Here is a 19128-nt window from a genome sequence, read left to right on the forward strand (position 1 = left end):
CTAATCCCTTTTCCCTTAGAATAAGCATTTTAACAGTTTAATTCCTTTTGCAACCCCCACATCCCTTACTCCAGTGGCCCATCTTAAATAAATACTGTGAACTATAAAAGGCCTAGAGAAGTTCTTGCTGAAGCCAGTGGCAACAGGATGGAGCCCTCAACACTCCTCTCATGTGGCTGGGATGTTTGGAATTGCAGAGGATGTCAGGTTCAGCTGCTGCCTGCATGACGAGCTTCAGGGGCTGTGTTGGGATGGAGTCAGCAGCTGTGAAATGAGTGGGTACAGGCTGCAGGCAGCACAAGGGGCTGTGCCCAGGTGCCCATGGAGTCCCTTGGGTGCCAGGCCAAGGAGGTGGCAGCTGGGCAGGGGAAGGAGCCCCACTGTTTGCCAGAGCCAGGCAAGGCAAGGGAAGCATGCAGGCTAGGACACTGCTTTTAATGTATTTAATACACTTCAACTCACTTTAATTATCAGTTAGTAAGTGAGCTGACTAACTGGCTGTTTGTGAGGACTGTTTTACTGCTTTTAATGCCCCTTGATTAGTGTTTGGCACCTGACATAGATTGTAAGCTCCTTAGGGCAGAGAAACACTGGGAAACCCTTCATGAGGAAAGCCTGGACAACAGCTCTATTAACCTTGTCTTCTCATTAGGCAGATCAAACGAGAATTTTAGTTTCCAGGAATCTTCAGTCTTTTGAATGTGAAACTGAATACCAGTGAAATGTCAGCCCGCATCCTGTGCTTCCCAGAGGGACCTCGGTGTTCATACAGTGGTGAATGAGGCTGGCTGCAGTTACAGGATCCTTAGCATAGATAGATCACGACATGGTATAACATGAATAACCAGTTTCCCAATAGCAAAGGGGCCTTAGTAAAAGCAGTCTTCAAAGCTGTTCAGTCCTTGTGTCAAAACCAGACTGGGTGATTTATCACCTAGCCTAATGTTTAATAGATTAAACTTTGAGCTCTCAAAATACTGTGAAATGTCATTGTTAGTTATTTTTTACAGAAACAATTACAAAACTGTTTCATTTTTTACACTGATACAATTGTCTCCTCCAGCTGTTTTGCTACTTTAGACTATATCATCACCTGCTTCTTCGGGCACCTAGCTAGAGAAGACAAGAAGCCTCTCAGAGGTAGAGACATTTCACAGGATGGACAAAGGTCCCTCCACTTCATGCAGCAGAACCCAGAAGTTCTACAGCAGGTGAATTCAGTCTTTTCTATGGAGTATTACTATATTTCTGAATTCTCCCGGATTTTGGGGTACTTAACACCAGGTAGCAGTGGCTATTTAGTGACAGAACAAATCTCTCCATGTTGGGATGCAACCCTTAGTAGTTTCAGCTGTGTTCTCATGACAACCAAGAACTGAAGATATTTTTTGTCATACTGAACAGTGTAGGCTCTGTACTTGGCTGTACAGCATCTTTCAACTGGGTGTTTTATTTTTGCTGATAAAAAGATGTGTGTGAGATCATCAATACATTTCTACAGACAAATGGGAAGGAAAGTCTCTAAAGCATTTTAGGAGGAAGAAGAACAAATTCTGGCATTGAACTACACATTTTGGTAATGAAATGTTTAAATTGAATGTCTGTATTCTGTCAAGTTTGAATATTTTATTTTGCAGTAGATGAATCAGTGTATTCTTTTCTATTAAAGGTAAATACAATAGAAATTGAATCTCATGCTTCTGAAAAGGAAGTGGCCTCTGTAATGCTTAGGACTTAGTGCCCCTTCTCAACTCCCTCAGGTTTTCACAGCCTAAGTGCATTACAGGGAGACCAAGATGTTCATAGCTACAGATCTCCATGTTTGCTCCATGCCACATGCCCTTAAATTCTCATAAAACTATTTAAAAACACTTATTTATAGGAATCTAATACCATTGCAGAGTTTTAATTTAAGGCGGCATGTTTCACAGGTCAGGAGGCTTTTAACGAGAACAGAAATTAACTAAATGCAAATGATGAGTGTGGTAATTTGTGTTTCCCTGCTAGGTGCATGTCATTTGTAAAAAGCCTGGCATACAGTCACCAGTTGCTGATGGCATTTGCTTGCTATTCTAATTGAAGGTGAAAAGGAACTAATGGTGGCTAATATAATCCTGGCGCTGTATTCTGAGAATATTAATGGTGCTTATTATTGACATCATTACCAGAATAGGATGATTCCCTTGTCATATTACAGGTTCTTAGGTTTTACATGCCTGACAGGGGTTTCCTAGAAGCAGCAGTCAGCATTTGGGGCTGTTGGACTGCTCCACACTGCACCTCACGTGCCGTGATTAAAGGGGCAGAGCAGCAGGCTGGGCTCTGGGCTGCCCTCCATCTGTGGCAATCCTGATGTAATACTTTGTCTGTTAATATGCAGTAATCTTTCACTTTACAGCATATGACTAGGCAGCGATCCGTCTTTATTAACTTCAGATTCTGTGGAATACGTTATATTTATTTTGAATGCAGGCTTTCACATACTCTTTTAAATATTAATGGCTGGTCTCCAGCAGTCAGCATAAATATGATTTGCATTAGCACTAGTCGTATCATATTGAGTGCCTTTGATGTCAACCATTCAGGGTACTAATATCTGACATCATCTCCCGAGGTCACTGACAACTTTGACCTTTATTCTCAGGCACAGTTTCTGTAGTCTCAGAAGCTCTTTTGAATTGATTTGAAATTTTGACTCTTCCCTTTATGAGGCAGTAAAATTGATAATTATTCAGATGGGAACTGAGCACTGAGCGAAAAATCAATTCCACCCGCTCTCTGCTGCGTATAAAATTACTTCTGAGTCTGCCGGACTGAACGGATGGCCAAGGTAAAAGCAGCAGGCAGGAATAGTGGTGAGGATTAGCTGGACGAAACTAATAGCCTAAAGGGATGGCTTTGGAGATGAGGGAGTGTGCCGGTTGGGGGTTATTATTAGCAATGATGGGGCTCATTGATCATATGTTTACATCAGGTTTCCATTGGGTTATAAATCAGCCCTGAATAGAAACGGAACCCAGAGCCTAGTGCGCTACCGGGGGCACAGCGTATTAGATTATTCTCACTTTCACACTCAGATGAAAAGTGAGACATTGATTATTCATTGGCTGGCCATTAAACACTGGGTTTATGGACGATTTGACTATCATGGAAGCTAATGAACAAGATTGCTGCTTCCTAACCAGCGGTTTCACTTTTCAGGACATCTGTTTGGGTTCGGTAATGCGTAACCCTGTTAAGGAGCGGGTCACAGACGCTTAACGGCGCTGAAAACCTGCTGCCTGCTGGCAAACCGCTCCTCTGTGGAGGCTTGGCAGAGCGGTACCTGCGCCGCTGCCGCGCTCCCGGTACAGTTGGCAGCCGGACTCGGCGCTGCCGTGGGGCTCCGGCAGCAGCCGGACAATGATGCGGCCCCGCTCGGGCCCCGCAGCGCCGCGTGTGCCCCGGGCCGGCCGGGGGCTCGGACAGCGCCTGCACCAGGGCGGGGCAGCGGCTCCGCCCGCCCGGCGCGGCCCGGCCCGGCACGGCTTGGTGGCACTGCCCCGCCCGGCGCGGCCCGGCCCGGCACGGCTTGGTGGCACTGCCCCGCCCGGCGCGGCCCGGCACGGCTTGGTGGCACTGCCCGGCACGGCACGGCACGGCTTGGTGGCACTGCCCCGCCCGGCACGGCACGGCACGGCCCGGCTTGGTGGCACTGCCCCGCCCGGCGCGGCCCGGCCCGGCCCGGCTTGGTGGCACTGCCCCGCCCAGCCCGGCGCGGCCCGGCACGGCTTGGTGGCACTGCCCCGCCCAGCCCGGCGCGGCACGGCCCGGCTTGGTGGCACTGCCCGGCGCGGCCCGGCCCGGCACGGCTTGGTGGTACTGCCCGGCCCGGCCCGGCACGGCTTGGTGGCACTGCCCCGCCCGGCCCGGCGCGGCCCGGCCCGGCACGGCTTGGTGGCACTGCCCGGCACGGCACGGCCCGGCTTGGTGGCACTGCCCCGCCCGGCACGGCACGGCACGGCCCGGCTTGGTGGCACTGCTCCGCCCGGCCCGGCCCGGAACGACCCGCAGCTGCCCGGGGGTAGCCGGGGCCGAGCGGCCGCCGCGCCGGAGGAGAAGGCGGCGGGCGGTCGGTGCGGCTGCAGGGGCCGGGCTGGGCAGGGCCGGCTCCGCGGACCCGGGGCGCTCCCGCGGCGGTAACCGCGGCCCGGCCGTGAGTGCGGCTGTCCCGTGTCCTGCGCCCGCCGCCGGGCGCCGCGTCACCGCTCCACGCGTCCGCAACGGCCGCATCACTATCATCATCATCATCGCTATCATCATCATAATTATCATCATCATCACTATCACCCCTGCGGACAGCGCGGTGTGACCGCTCCTGAGGCGCTCCCGGCCCGGCCCCGAGCAGCGGAGCTGTGGCATCGCCCCCCTCGTTCCTACCTTACTCCCTCACGTGTGCCCCGCAGCAGCTCGGGGCTTTACTGGGTTGGCGTGACTGTACAAAGAGGCAGCAATAGAGAACATGGAAGTGAAACGGCTCCGTAGTGTTCAGGAGCAAGTTTCGGCATCTCTGGGAAGCTCGGCAGTGGCTGCTGGCTGTGGCCGGGTTTTGCCGTGTCCGGGCTCGTAGCCCCGGGCGAGCAGCCTGGGCTCCATCTGCAAACAGCCACTTGGTGAGAGGATCTTACAGCCACACCGAATTAACGTGGGAAGTAATTTGAGATATATGGGTAGAACACGGTATTAAGTTTACTGCACTCTACCATTGATGTCGTTCTGTAATAAGCACTTTGCTGAATAGTTTTTAAAGGCTCCTACTTTGCTGATTTTCTGGGATTGAGAATTGAAGCCTCTGCTGCTTCAATTTATAAATTGAAGGGTAATTTTTTTGTCTTAAGAAGCTATCTTTATCTTCTCTTAATGCTGATCTTGCTGAACTCTACACATTATGCAGTTTGCTCAATTTTTGTGTAGTAAAATACCATTCCTGTTAGTTCTTTCCGAAAATCAATGAGTTTTGTAGCATCTTTCACCTGCAGTTCTATCAAATGCTTGAGTCAGGCACAATAGGTAAAGAATTCTTGCTTGCACAGCCATCTCTGAAATGATTCTGTGCTGGGTGCAGAGAGGATAAAGGGTCGGTCGGTTGGTTGAATAGAAACAGGATTTCAGTGCCATTCCAGTGTTCGCTTTCTTTTCTGGGTGTTTCCTGGCCAGCGATGTGAAGTACAGGGAGGCCAAGTGAGGGAGGGCAGTGCCCAGTGATTATTTGCCGTGCATCACTTTCAGAAAGATCACGTGGACAAGAATTGAGCTGGGGTTCTGATGGGACTGAGCACTGTAGCATTTGATGAGACTGAGCACTGTAGCAATTTGATGAGACTGAGCACTGTAGCAATGTCGGGGTTCCCCCGAGCCCCGGCCGCTGGCAGGGATGCTCCACGTCTCAGCCCGGAGGGGCCTGGCAGGGGCCGGTGCTAGCAGACAGGTGCTGTGGGGCCGCCTGTCTGTAGGACGAGGCTGCGCCCGAGCTGAGCCCTTCGAGGGTTCGGCATTTCAGGGGGCAGCGGGTGGGCCGTGCCGCAGGAGGGGACCTTTGGCAGGGAGGTGGGAAGCGCCAGCATTCCCTGCCGGAGGAGAATCTGGTGGAACGCTAGGGCCGGGGAGGGACTTCTGTGCCAGGAGTGTCGCAGTCGGTAAGAGGGAAGGCGTGCGGTGAACAAAGACTAGAGGCAGGAGTCAGGTTGGGGCGGGGACGGGAGGTGCCGAGGAGGAGGAGGGGTGGGCTGTGATGTCTTGGGGAACTTGCCCGGGCTGCCTAGTGGGGCAGAGTGTGACCAAGGACTGCACCCGGTGACGAAAGGCACCGAGTGAAGCGGCACCACAGGCACTGCTTGGCAAGTGGATGCCGGGAAGCGGAGGTGCCAGTAGCAATGAAAAATCAAATGGCGTTACTACATAGGAAAGTATTATAAATTGCAGCTTTCATTTTTTTCCCTTTTATATAGTGAAGTAGGTGATGTTTCTGTTTTTCGGATAAAGCTCAGTGCCATATACAGCTAGTGTGGAGTAATGCACGGTAATGGAGATAAAAACCTGCAGTGGAGCTGTGTTTGTAACACGTGCTTCATGGCCCAGACATCAGCACTTGCACATAAGCACATCACAAAGAAATCTAAATGGCACCGGCAGAGGGTACTGGTGCAAGATATTATGCTCACTCATATTTGTGAGCATAATACTTAATTTTAAGAGCAGATCAAACCCACAGGTGTGATTGTTCCTGTGCCTAAAATCAAATGTGTTTAAAGGCTCAGCTGAATCAGGATGAGGGTGCTCAACTTTTGCTGGCTCGAGGCTTGAAAGTTTTGATACAATAGTGAGAGGGATTTCCCTTGGGACATCTGTTTCAGCCTCTTAGCCCAATTTTAAAATGTTATCCAATACTACCATAACTTTTTTCATTAATTGAAAAGGATGGAGATATACCAGCTGTAGACAAGCCAGCAGAGATTTGGGTGGCTAAGCAACAGAAAAGGCACCATATTGAGTGAGCCAAAATTCAGTCTCAAAGTCATTTACTTTAACCAGTGACAATATGTTTAGATTCTAGTGTTTCAATTTGATTGATGGTTTAATATCATATATAATCTTTTTAATGAGGGAATCCATTTAAATGTGTTAACATTTGCACTAGTAGTCTCCCATGTACGTAACTGCATTTAATCATTACTCTGATTGTTTTTGTGGTTGTGTAATTTGCATCAGCAAAATAACTATGCCAAAGCTGTGTTATCTTAATAAAAGCTACGGTTACTTCTCTTTTATACATGCCTCTTACTGTTCATGTATAAAAGTGGCAGCAATCCCAGTCCCAAGTATATTGCTAAATGTATAGTTATCACTATGTGTTCTGTCAATTAAGAAATAAAAGAAATTAATGAGCTTAGTGTCTTCTCTAATTCTGCTTTGTTTAAAGCCTCATTGTGATTCGTTATCATGTGAACTGAGTAATTTAATTTTAAGACTTTTAATGTTAAAATACATCATCATTAGTGATGTATCTGAAGATTTCACGGTCTTAATAATGGCACTAAATCAAATTGGGAATCCCCTCTTAATCATCCAAGCTGTGCTCCAGTTCGCAGCAGCAGTTTTGGGCACGGGAGAAGTTTCGTTCCGCCCAGAAGACGCTTTGTACCAGCCCAGGGAGGAGCACAAAGCTCCGCACGCCCGCGCGAGGTGTCGGCGCCGCAGGGCCCCGGGCGAGGCAGCTGCTCCGTGTCTGCTTTTGTTTATCCCTTGCTGGTTTGTGTAGCCTTTAGGCCAGCACATGAAACAATCGCTTCTACAGGGTCAGCTGCTGGTCAGAAGCGAAGCAAGAAAAGGCTTCGCCTTAAAACGCCTCAGCCATCATTTCAGTGCAGCTGGCACCTGCTACTGGTGCGCAGCGGGAGGGTTAGGGGTCAAAGAGGCAGTTGTTCTAAACTCAGTGATGGCTTAAAGGGACTTGTAGATTAATCTGCTTTATTAACTTCTGTATATTAGATAACTATTGCAGTGAATGACAGTCCGTCTTTCTGAATAAGTCCCTTCACCTCATTCTCTTTTAAATTGGCTTTTGAGTAATGAATATTAAATAGAATACATTTCAGGGTAATTAAGTGGAAACATTAGGATGATGTTGTTTTACAATCATATCTATAAGTTTCTTGTGTATTTATCTTGCAATATTACTGTTCATTGCTTTTTCCTAGCAGAAGAAAAAGCATAAACGTTTCAATTAAACAAGAGGAACTGGCAGTATTTCTCACTAAACTCATGTCTTTGTGCAGCATAAATATTTTCAAAAAGCAAATAAGTTTAGGGAGAAGTATAAAAATGTTTTATTCCTTGTTTACTCCCTGCAATGTAATACTTGGAAATGTTCAATTTCTGCTGGCTGTGGTTCTGTTATGATAATAAACACTAAGAGGTGCTGGTTTGAGGAAGGTCAAAAAATATCGCTGTTCCATAGAATCCAACTAGTGACATGAATAGCACCAGTAATTTTGTAAAGTTCACATTATAATTCAAAATCCAGTTAGAAGTGATGCTTGCAGTCTGGAAAGAAAGCAATATCTTTACAAAATGGATAGGGAAAGGTAACAATCCATTCTGTGATCTGCTACTGGCAGATTTGCCATGTGAGTGATGAAGCTCGTTCTCTCCCCTCCTCCATTTGGAAAAAAAAAAGTAAATTTAAAATCCTAGAATAGCAGCAGCTTACAAGGATGTTAATTGCTGTTGGATCTGATGGCAGTGGCCAAGATGGTGCTGGTATGGAGGTCCAGCATTAGATGAGGCAGTTCCTGGGCGTTCTGACTGGGAGTCAGAGCAGAGATGTGCAGATGAAGGGGCTGTTTTGTGCCCAGAACTCTGTAGTGACTGGCAGACATAAAATATGTGTCCCACTTAACCTTGGCAGATGTCTGATTTTCAGGACTCTGGAACTGAACCTCAAAATCCACGTTTTTCCTGGGCTAATGCTGTTGGTTTTGTCTGTGATCCTGAGTGATATTTGTGTGCTCAAGGTGTCTTCTGAAATCACAGCATCCAGCTGGGTTTTCTTCCTTTGCTGCTTACTTGTTTGGAGGTTTTTACTGAGAATTGAGATTCTTGTGTATTTGCATGTCCCCAGGAAACTTCACAGCTTTAAAATAAAATATATTTAAAAAATTCAAAAAAATAACCATGTCACAATGGTTTGATGAGATTTGGGAATACTGTTACTTTCTCTCAACTTAGCCCAGCATTGTCCAGGTAAGCTGAGTTTAACTTGAGCAAATCAAAACTTGCTTTGCTGGGCACATCAGATGAGAGATTTGAGTGGCTGGAAGAGCACCATACACAAAGGGCTGCAGCAACACGGGATTTGACCTTTCAGTAGAACCATGCTTCTGAATTCATAAGTCGTTTTCCTTTTTAAAAAAAGAAAAAATTAAAAATGAAGTGTGTGCAACCATTCTTTAAAATCTTTTTAGCGTGACAAGTAAAGTAATCTTCCATTGATACTTAAAAGTCCATCTGCAGAAATTCAGGCAGAATGTTAGAGAGATGCAATATCTATTGAAATGCTGAGTGTCAAACTGCCAGGGTAATGTATTTAGTATGAAATATAATATTCAGTGCATTTTGTTTTGATGACTGCATGAAATAGCCGTGTGCTCTTAGCCTTTGTTGTTGTTGTTGTGAAAGATGATACTCACTGCCAAGTATTGGTGGCTGCTCAGGACACAGGAGCAATCTGCTTATTACCAGCTTTATCATCTGTCTTTGTGTTTATTTGCAAAAGCTTTGGTTACAGTTCAGTTCATCAGGGTAACAAAACCACTTTTAATTGTTTCACAGAAGAAATTAGAATCAATTTATGAACAGTTCGAAAACAGAATAGGTTTGCAATCTGTTAAGCAATGGCTAATTAATACTTACTTTGGGCTTTTTAAGTTGTGTGCTGGTCCAGTGCTCTGCCTGAGACAGCAGAGGGGTCACTGTGCCCTCCAGACCATCCTGGCACAAGTGGTCACAGCCAAGCTGCTGCCTTTCTCCCACTCTCATTTCCTTCAAGGGGAGGTGTAATGCCCACTCTGCCTCTTGTCCCTGCTAACCATCTCCGTATCAGTTAATATGGGTAAAATAATTACCCCCATTCTAATTGTCTCTGGTTATTGTTGCTGTATAGGGGAAGCCTCTGGCTCTGCTGCTGGCAGGTACCCATAGGGCTGAGCCCATTCTGGGCCTGCTCTGAGCCCAATCTGAGCCACTCTGAGCCTGCTCTGAGTACACCCTGAGCTTGCTCTGAGCCCTTACTGGAAGATACTGGCGTAGGTGAAATTGATGTTCACTCCTCCCAGGAGGATTAAATATGTGTAACATTATTTAATCTATATATAATCATAGGGGTAGAGATGCTTGTAGGAGACCCCAGCTTCACCCTGTGCCACCTCTCAGACCAGAGTGCTGGCTGTACAGGATGGAGAGAGGCTCTCATTATGGCCACTGCAAAGGATGCTTAAGGATCCTCAGAGATGAGCCTGTGTTAAAAAGCCCTAAACCTGTCTGCTTCTTCATGTGCTGCTAAAAGCAGAGAGCAGTGGGTATTAAATTTTTGGTGAGGTTTTTAAAGAGCTCAGCCTTCTGGTACATCAGACCATCCTGAAATTTGTGTTACAAATTATGTGCATTCCACAGTTCCCAGTTAATCAAGTTCTGTCATCTTTAAAACCAGCTGTAGCATCATTTAGTTACAGCCACTTGTTTAGAAATGGCTGAATCTTAAATAAGCAGCTTAGATTAATATAAAATGACAGTCTAGTAGCTGTAACTTAAAATCTCTGCATGTTACCAGCTAAAAAATGCAGATTAAGGATTGATGTCACAATCTTAAATTATTCCAGCCTGAGGTGGAATAACTTGCTGTCTAACAGGGAGCACAGATGGATAGGCAGGAAGAAGCTGTGCAGATACACGAGTTTGTAAACATCTGTCAGCTACAGCAGATACCCAAATACAAAATCTTGCACTTCAGGCAGCACATGAGCATGTGACATTCAACAGAGGGTTTACATGAAATTCAGCAAAGACAAGAGCAAGTCAACACACCCTGGAAGGTAATAATTAATGAAACATATCCCCTCCTCCCTGAAGAAGGAGGAGAGATTTCATTCATCAGGCATTGTCAGTACTGCTGCTGTTAACTGTTCTGCTTCCAGAATTTGATGTAGCCAGCCCTTAGACCAAGCAAAATTGCTCCACCCTGTGAGACTCTGTGCTTTACTATGAGGGAGTCTACAGCTGGCAGCTGGCATTGCTTCTGCAGCGCTGGTGGGTGTCAGCCTCCCCAGGAGCATGGTCTCCCCTGACAGAGCTGGACCCAGTTCTGATGGGTGAGACTGGATGACTGATAGTCCTTCTTGGAAAAAATTCAGATGCAACTGCAATTTGAAAATAACATATTCTGTCATGTAGAAATGGGGTCTCAGAGGAAAGATGCTACAATTACTATTTGAAAGCCTCTTGGGGCAGGGCAGAGCTATTCTGCTGCACCTGACCAGTTGTGCTGTGGTGACTCCCTGGCATAGCACAAACCTCTGCCTTGTAATCCTATCAATGGCCTGGAAGGCAGCTCACTGCTGGCTAAAGATAGGGAATTAGGAGAGGAAGATTCAGAAAGACCTCTTTGCACTCCTGCTCTGGGTTATTGTGCAATTAACATAAGAACCAGAAGACCACAATGGCTCTGGTGCACATGGCAGGGGCTAAACCTCTCCTGAGGGTGTCTTTCTGAAGGTGTGCTTATGCTTCTCTTTATATACAAAGTCAGCTTTGACCTAAATTCACACACTCTTATTTTAGTTCTGCTGGCTCATGACTTGGACCTGCTTCAAGTGAATTCCCACACTCAGCCCTTTGGCCAGTTCTGAAGATGTGTTGGGAAATGCAGAGCTCCGTATTCCCTGTAGCTGCTCCTTTTTCACATCACCCTTTTGGACACAGGGAGAGTGGGAGCATCCCAGCAGGACAGAAAACTGAAGGGAATACCCTGTGAGAGACACAGGGTATCAGTCCATCAGCTGCTGGCGTATTCTAGTTCATGGTGTTCAGTGTATCTCCCAGATGCCTTGTCCTGACACCAGGACTGGGTTTTTTTCTCACCCATTTGCCATTAATTCTCATAAAAGCAAGCAAAAAGGGCAGTGCCAGTTGAACTGTTGCAAACAGAGATACAGGATTGTGTCCCTTGCAGTTTTTGGCTTCAACTGTCGAATGCTGAAATTTTAGTTACTAATGTTTATTTAAATATATATACTAGAAGTGTGCATAAAGAGGGTGAAATGCTACATACTCTGAAGAGAATCTGGAGGAATCTGGTCTGCAGGATGAGGGGGGGCAATGCCAGGCTTGGCCTAAGGGCAGCTTGGAAGGCTTTGGGAAGGGCTCATGGACTGGCCGTGTTTCCTGCCTGAAGCCTCTTCTGTCTCTCCCTCCCTCCTTCCACAACTCCTCCCTTCTTCCTGTGCATGCCGTGGAAACTGGCAGCAGGATGGCAGGGAGTTGGGGAAAGAAAAGGAAGGAAATAGGAAAGTCAGAAGGGAAGGGAGATCACCAGCCTCCCGTGCTGCCCTGGACAGCTTGATAACATTCTGTCTTGGACTACTGTGGTTTCATCATGCATGGTGGTTCTTTAGGCACATGGTTCTTAAACTCTTATATATTACAAACCTCAGCTGATGTGCATTTCTGACAGTTAAATATTTTTTGTTCAGGAATAATGGGCTGATTCTTGTTTTCAAGATAAATAAAGGCTTTAGTTTTTGTATTTCATCTGGAAATTTTAGCTTTTAACATGAACAATATCAATATGAAAGTCAAGCATTCTAATAAAATAAATATTTTTAAAAAACAGATTAAAATTTAAAGTATTTAATAGTCCTGGAGTATTAAAATATTCCTAGTGTCATTAGTAAATGATGATCATTTACTGATATAGGAAGAATTGATGATGAAAGAACTAAGAATTCCAAAGGACATTTAAATTAATAATTACAGCTCTTAAATTAAGAGCAGACTCTTTGAAGCTGGAGCTTTAAAAATGTACCAAATTTTATATGCTAAACAATGAAAAAAAAAGTGAATTTTTCAGATCTGAATGGAAACAATGAGTGCTATTAGAGGACAAGTATTTTGTTAAAATCTGTGCATGTTCCTGACCATTCTAAATCCTTTGTAAAGGAATACTCCCACTGCTTTCTCTGGTATTAACGTAATGTTCTTTTTGCTAAAATGTGATTTGCTGCAGCATAGTAAAAGATCCATCCCAACATATGGGAAAGAGAAGCGAGTTACAGGACTTGCAGTGATGCAGATGTTCTGCTGATAACCTGGCACAGCAAAGCAGCCTGTGTAATGGAAGGGCAGCTTCTCTTCCATCTTCCTTAATTTATAACTTAAAAAATGCTTCTGTCCCAACAGCTGACTTTGTTGCAATCTATGAAGATGAAAACCTAGTGAGGAATGAATTATAAGAAGTCATAATTATTCTTCATGTTTGAAAAACAAACCCTTGTTGGTGCTTGTGCAGAAGTTTGGAATGGTTTGCTCTGATTCCAAAGCAGTACAGAACAGTCTTTGTCCTATAAGTAATGGAACACAATTTCTCTGACGGGTGAAGTCAAGTGAAGAACTGGCCTTTCCCCAGCCAGATCATGTGTTCCTAACCTGGATGCTGAAATGCAGATCTCTGTGTTCCAGGTGATTTGTAGTGCTAGGATTCATCTTTTTAATTTAGTGAAACATGCTGTTTGACTTTGCCTTGGCCAGTTTTTACAGGCTAGTTTGCAGTGTGGCAGCTCTCTGGAGACACTGCTCACAGCTACTCACTGGCCTAGAAGAAAGGATTTAATGATTTTCTACTTCCTTTGTGTTTGGTTTTAGGGTGTAGATATTTTGTAAATGTGAGTCAAACTATTTACTAGTGACATTTTACAAATTTTCTCTCTGTTATTCTCTAAGTAATGTTTTTAGGTTTGTATATGTTGTGGCCTTTGGCGTTTAGGACTAACGTAGCTCAAGGATATCTCAGAGCATTTTATCTTTAAATGAATTCCATCGTTATTGTGTAATTTCTTTGTACAAGAATGGTGCCAGTCCCTAAAATTAGTCTTACCCTTCCCAGCTAGACACACCAGAGGTACAGGAGTAGAGCTGAACAAGCAGAGGGCTCAGAGTCACAGCTTTGTGGGGCCCTAGGGGTGTGCCAGCCAATGGGCAAAGTGAATTCTGCAGCTTCTGCTAAAGTGCCAATAGAACTTAAGTGTGTGAGCTGACAGATCTCAGTGCTTTATAGAGCTGAGAAGTGGCTGTATTCCTGCTATAGAGCTCTGTAAAGCAAGTCACAGAATAAACTAAAATGTCTGAATTCTGAGGCTGGGTTTGTAACTGTGGTGGAAAGGGTACAGGTTTGTAACTGTACAAACTGGGTTTGTAACTGGAAAGGGTACAGGTTTAAAGATCTCTTGCTATAATCACAATTGCCTTGGTTGAAATAGGGAGTATTCCATTCCAGTCCTGGCAGTGTCATATGTGAGATGTGAGAAAACCAGAAAACCAGAAGAGCAGCCTGGGTCTTGTCTCAAACTCGTACAGGTTGCTGGGCACATGGGTTGCTCTCTGGAAATAGTGTGACAACAGGGAAAATCCAGTTCCAGAGGGAACTTCAAAGCCCTCAAGTTAACTCTGCTCTAAATGTCAGTTCATATTTCAGGTTTTATTCAACTTTGCCCTTAGACCTGAGGTTTGGCATTATTTTTTTAAACTTTCTTCACCTGGTAATTTTGGATTTGTTTATGGAAATATTTGTTTGGAAAGAAAGAAGACTTTTGTAATACCATGGAACAAAGACTTTTGTAATACCATGTTCATGTAGGAAACATCAGTGATTTAGCAGGGTTAGTTCATGCATTTTTCCTTCTCAGCACATCATTCAGCTTAACAGCATCCATATTCATGTAAACTGAATTTTCTTTCAGGTGATGTCAGTCCTAATGAACACCATCATCTTTGGAGACTGAAGAAACCAATGGTCAGTGTCAAGATTGCTGCTTGGACTTACACTTCTTAATGAGAAATTGAGTGTTTAGCAAATTCCATCAAATTCGCTCTTCACATGCCAAAGTGGTAAGAATTTTAATGAGATCTTCTTTGCTTTTACTTCACATAGAACAGAGCTGCCTGCTGCCCTTCCAATTGCCCATCTCTGTCCCTGGGCCCTTGCTCCATTATGCTCACATTAGGAATGAAGAGTGGATTTCAGCTCATGCACTCTGTAAGAATCTTACAGATCACAGAGGTTGAGGGGCTCCATTTTGATGAAAAATCCTCTCAGACTTTTACCCCAACTTTTACGCCAAATTTCAGGTCATGCAAGGATATCATTAACCTTTTTCTAATAAGTTTGTTTTCACATTTCCAGAATTAAGATGAGTAGAAGTTATACAAGCTCATCAGGCTTTTAGGTAAAAAGATGAAACAACAACACTGTGAAAATCACATCAGAAAAACTGCTTCCTAGAAAAATATTTAACCAATTCCTTTCTCTGAATGATTCAACAGGAATAACTGGTCTTGAGGGGTATTATCTGAGCACTCACACTTAACTACTGGTGTTGATTGCAATTTGGGTTGTGTGCATCTATGCCAGACTCTGTAAACCAGGAAATATGCTATGTAATTTGCCCTTTCAATAAAATCTGAAGCTGTGAATTTGGATATGCCCATCATGTTTCCCTGGTGACTTAATAGCAATGCTGTTATCTGGAATGGGAGTCCTCTGAGGGAATGCCTATGCCTTGATCCAAATGTATGCATTTTTTGTGTGGTGAGGCGTTGTTTCCGAGAATATTGACCTGTTGTCTGTGCCTTTCTGCAGAGCTGGCTCTAACTTTATTCTGAATTGCTTTATCTCCTGGGCAGTCACAAGCCTCAGTGTATTACTGCTTTGGAGAATGAATTGTCTATACAATAAGAGGGTGCTGGAAAAAAATCAGACACTAAGATTAGCAGCAACCACATACATTAAAATTCAAACTGAAATCCCAGCCATGGAAGGAAACTAATAGAAGAAGAAAATATATCAAGAAGAGAAGCGCTGTCTCATCATTCACCTGTGCTGAAGGATCCAATTTTAGCCATATCCAACAGCACTGTCATTCATCTTCTTGGTGTGTTATTGTGATTTAAATCCAAGCTCTATAAGAGAGAGCAGTTCTTTTAAAATGATTGAGAGGGAATAAGGGTAAATTCAGTGTTTAGGAAAACTTTATGACATCACAATATTATACTTTACAGATGGAAGCAATATTTCCTACTTTGGAAGGAAAACTAATCATTTTCTATCTGCTCTGAGTCACTGCATCATTATAAAAGTGGAATATAAGTAGTTTTGTGCATTCCCAATCTTGTTCAAGATGACACTTTTGTTTATATAATGCTTCTGATTTATAGTGCTTAAGGATTAGCCTGACTACATATTAATTATATGGTTTTGATGCTTCAGTATAAGAAGAAATTAAATATTTCACTTGAAGATAGAAACATGGAGCTGTAAATCATAAGGAATAAATTTGTGACTGTCAGAATATTCTTTTTACTAAAATTAGACTAGTTCTAATGATTATGTGCTTTGCTTAGCAGACATGGATATGTCTAAGCACCTTTACTTATGAACCAGTCTTATATTTCTTTTAGAAGGGTGAAGAACAGGAAATAGGATTTGCAATATTTGTATTGCCCCTTTTGCATCAAGGTTATTTATTTCAGGTTGAGAAAAAGTAGGACACGGACTTACATATAACTGTAAAAGTCATCTTTGCTTGGCTCATTCCAGTGCACTGCTGATTTATTTATTGGGTATGGGTTCTTTTATTTCAGGTGGGGTTCTCTCTCTCTACAATTCCTGGGAAATAGCAAGCATGCAGTTACCAGGTTTTACTAGTTGTTCCTTTCTTCTTTTGTTTCAATGGGATCTTCTTTGCACATAATTGATTTCAAAGGGAAGGCATCATGTTTACTCAGGGACTCAGAAAAATTTGGATTGATACATGCATGCACCAGTAGGGTTAATTATGCCAAAATGGGAATCATGCTCACAGTCCACTCTAAAACAGCACTAGTCTCTTGAGACAGCAGGAGCTCAATATGGACTGAGATGTCTAGAAGCCCCAGAGCTCAGAACAGCTCCATGGCTGGCACACAGATGCCATGGGGTGCTATGATTAGAAGGGGACACGGAGAGGATATTCTTTGCTGTTGATTGGGAATGCTGTTAATGCTTTCCGTCGTGGGGTTGAATGAAGTTCTTGGAACGCCTCTTTTCTAAAAATAACTTGTGGACCCTGGCCAAGGTCTCAGGGTTGTGCTCTCCTCTAGCCTGGACTCTGCACTGGTCATGGTGTTTGATGTTTGGGGTTTGGTGTTTGTTTGGTGTTTAGGGTTTGGTGTGTGTTTGGGGTTTGGGGCTCAGAGTGGGCAGATCCTGTGTCCTTCACACTTGCTCCCAGGGGATGTTCAGAGTGGTCTAAGTGTTTCAGGACCCAGCTGCTGCCTCTGCTCCCAGTGCTGCTGTAGGGGCAGCAGAGATGGTGACACAGGGTGTGACTGGTTTGAGAGGAACTGTGCTGGGAGCATGAAATTTGCCAAGGAGACATTAAAGCAAAAATTCCCTCCACAAACATGGAGTTGTCAAGGCTTAGCCTTAGTGTTACAGTTTTATAATATTTTCTTTCACTATCCCATATTTTTGCCTATTTACAGGACAACTGTAATTTTGATGATGATGATGTGTGTTTAATTTGGGATTTGTTTAATATTTAAACAGGTTTAAACATTTAAAAGGTTTTTTTAAAAAATCTGGCAAACAGATCTCAGACTATTGTGCTTTCTGACACTCTGTGTGACACCCTACAGTTACTCTGTGTAACCTGTAGGGTGTCACACAGACTGTCAGAAACTTCAAAAGTCTACTAAATTTTGCATACTAAAAGCTGATTCTCAGCCTGCCTTTAACAAGTTCTCTTGTTATACACCTGAAATTTGTGGAATACAGGCAATATTCCTCTGGTGTGCAATATGAGACTGCTCAGGAACCTTGCCAGGTACGTTGGCACTGGTTCATCAGAATGCTTCATTCTCCTCTGAATAATTGTCTGTATAAGTGCTTATCCCAGGGATGTGCTGATGCCCAAGGCCACAAGGCTGTGACTGACAGAGCCAATGTAATAAAGGCTGAACCGGGTTATTTGACTTACTTGGCTGTAGTAGCAGGGTGGTGGGCAGCACTACAATCCTCTCCTGTTCCAAATTTCTAAGCAAAACCAACATTCTTGTGAGGTGATAAAAGGCTCTGTTTTAAGTAGCCTATAGCCATGCCAGAATATGATGGGAATAGAAATACAGGAAGTGATGCAGATGATTGAACTTCTCAAGAGCCCACAGCAGAAAGCCCAAACTGGCACTGCTCTGAAAAGGCTTGAAAAGTACTTGAGGATGCTGCTGCCACCTCTCTGGGCTGCGTTGGAACTGGTTAGGGGCCAACAGCCACTGCTGGTCCCACTCCACCTCAGCTCCAATGGCTGCTAGTTTTTGTGCAAAGCAGGAGAGTCCTTTTAACTGCAAATGTTTAAAATTGAGCAGAAATCAATTTCCATTATAGGGAAATAAGCACAAACATTAAAAAAATTAATATAATCAAGAATAAATTGCTAATTGTATCCTGTACCTCCACACAAGCCACAGCTCACCACACTGCTGCCAGACATCCCTGTGCAGTGGAGGCAGGCAGGATTATTGCCCTGATCCGGCAAAGAGATCTTTGCTGAGATCCCATCAATTTGCAGGCACCTGTCCCCACGTTCCTGTGCAGGAAGGAGCCCTCAGGAGCTCTTTTGGGGAGACTTTATTAGCTTGGCTGTTGTGAGCCAGCAAAGCCTGACACGATCACAGCAAAGAGCATGGAGGCAACAGACAAAGAACATTTGAAAAACTCTAAATGTGGAGTGCAGACTCATCTGGTACTTTAAATCACTTCTGTGTGGGTTTGGGATTGTTTTGGTGTTTGGGTTTTTTAAAAATAGAATCACAGAATGGTTTGGGTTGGAAGGGACCTTAAAGACCATCCAGTTCCAGCTCTGTTGCCATGGGCAGAAACACTTTCCACTAGAACAAATACACAGATGAGTTGTGACAAATGGCACTTAAACTGTTCTTTCCAGGTGAGGAGTCCATGTTTAGGCTGTGTGCAGGCTCTATAGGGTGTCCTGGTCTTGGGTATGATGTCACCAGACAGATTTCATGTCCTACCCCTGCAGGTGGTGAGCTGCTACTGGGTTTGTGTGTGTGTGCTGTGCCAGATGGGTCTGGTTCCACCTTTCACCAAGGCAGGCTGGCCTCTGACACCTGTCCTGAGGGGGGAAGCTGGGGCTGGCCTCGATGGCACATTCCAAGGAGCCCTTTGCTGGAGGCCTGGGAGGAAGGACACGTGAGATGGGAAAGCTTCTGGTTGCAGACATTTCACTGTGATGTGTTTCACACATCGCTAGGCCCAGACTTAACATG

At 44.5% G+C, this 19128-nt stretch overlaps 1 long non-coding RNA gene across 1 annotated transcript in view; it reads left to right on the top strand.

Annotated features, from left to right (window-relative positions):
• Positions 1-19128, top strand: part of LOC136367332 (uncharacterized) — a 58724-nt gene that overhangs the window by 38931 nt on the left and 665 nt on the right. The window contains exon 2 of the long non-coding RNA XR_010744682.1: positions 1064-1211. This is a non-coding gene — a long non-coding RNA (uncharacterized lncRNA). The remainder of the gene's footprint in view (positions 1-1063; positions 1212-19128) is intronic.

This window comes from Sylvia atricapilla, chromosome 14 (genome assembly GCF_009819655.1).
Source record: "Sylvia atricapilla isolate bSylAtr1 chromosome 14, bSylAtr1.pri, whole genome shotgun sequence".
Taxonomy (NCBI): domain Eukaryota; kingdom Metazoa; phylum Chordata; class Aves; order Passeriformes; family Sylviidae; genus Sylvia; species Sylvia atricapilla.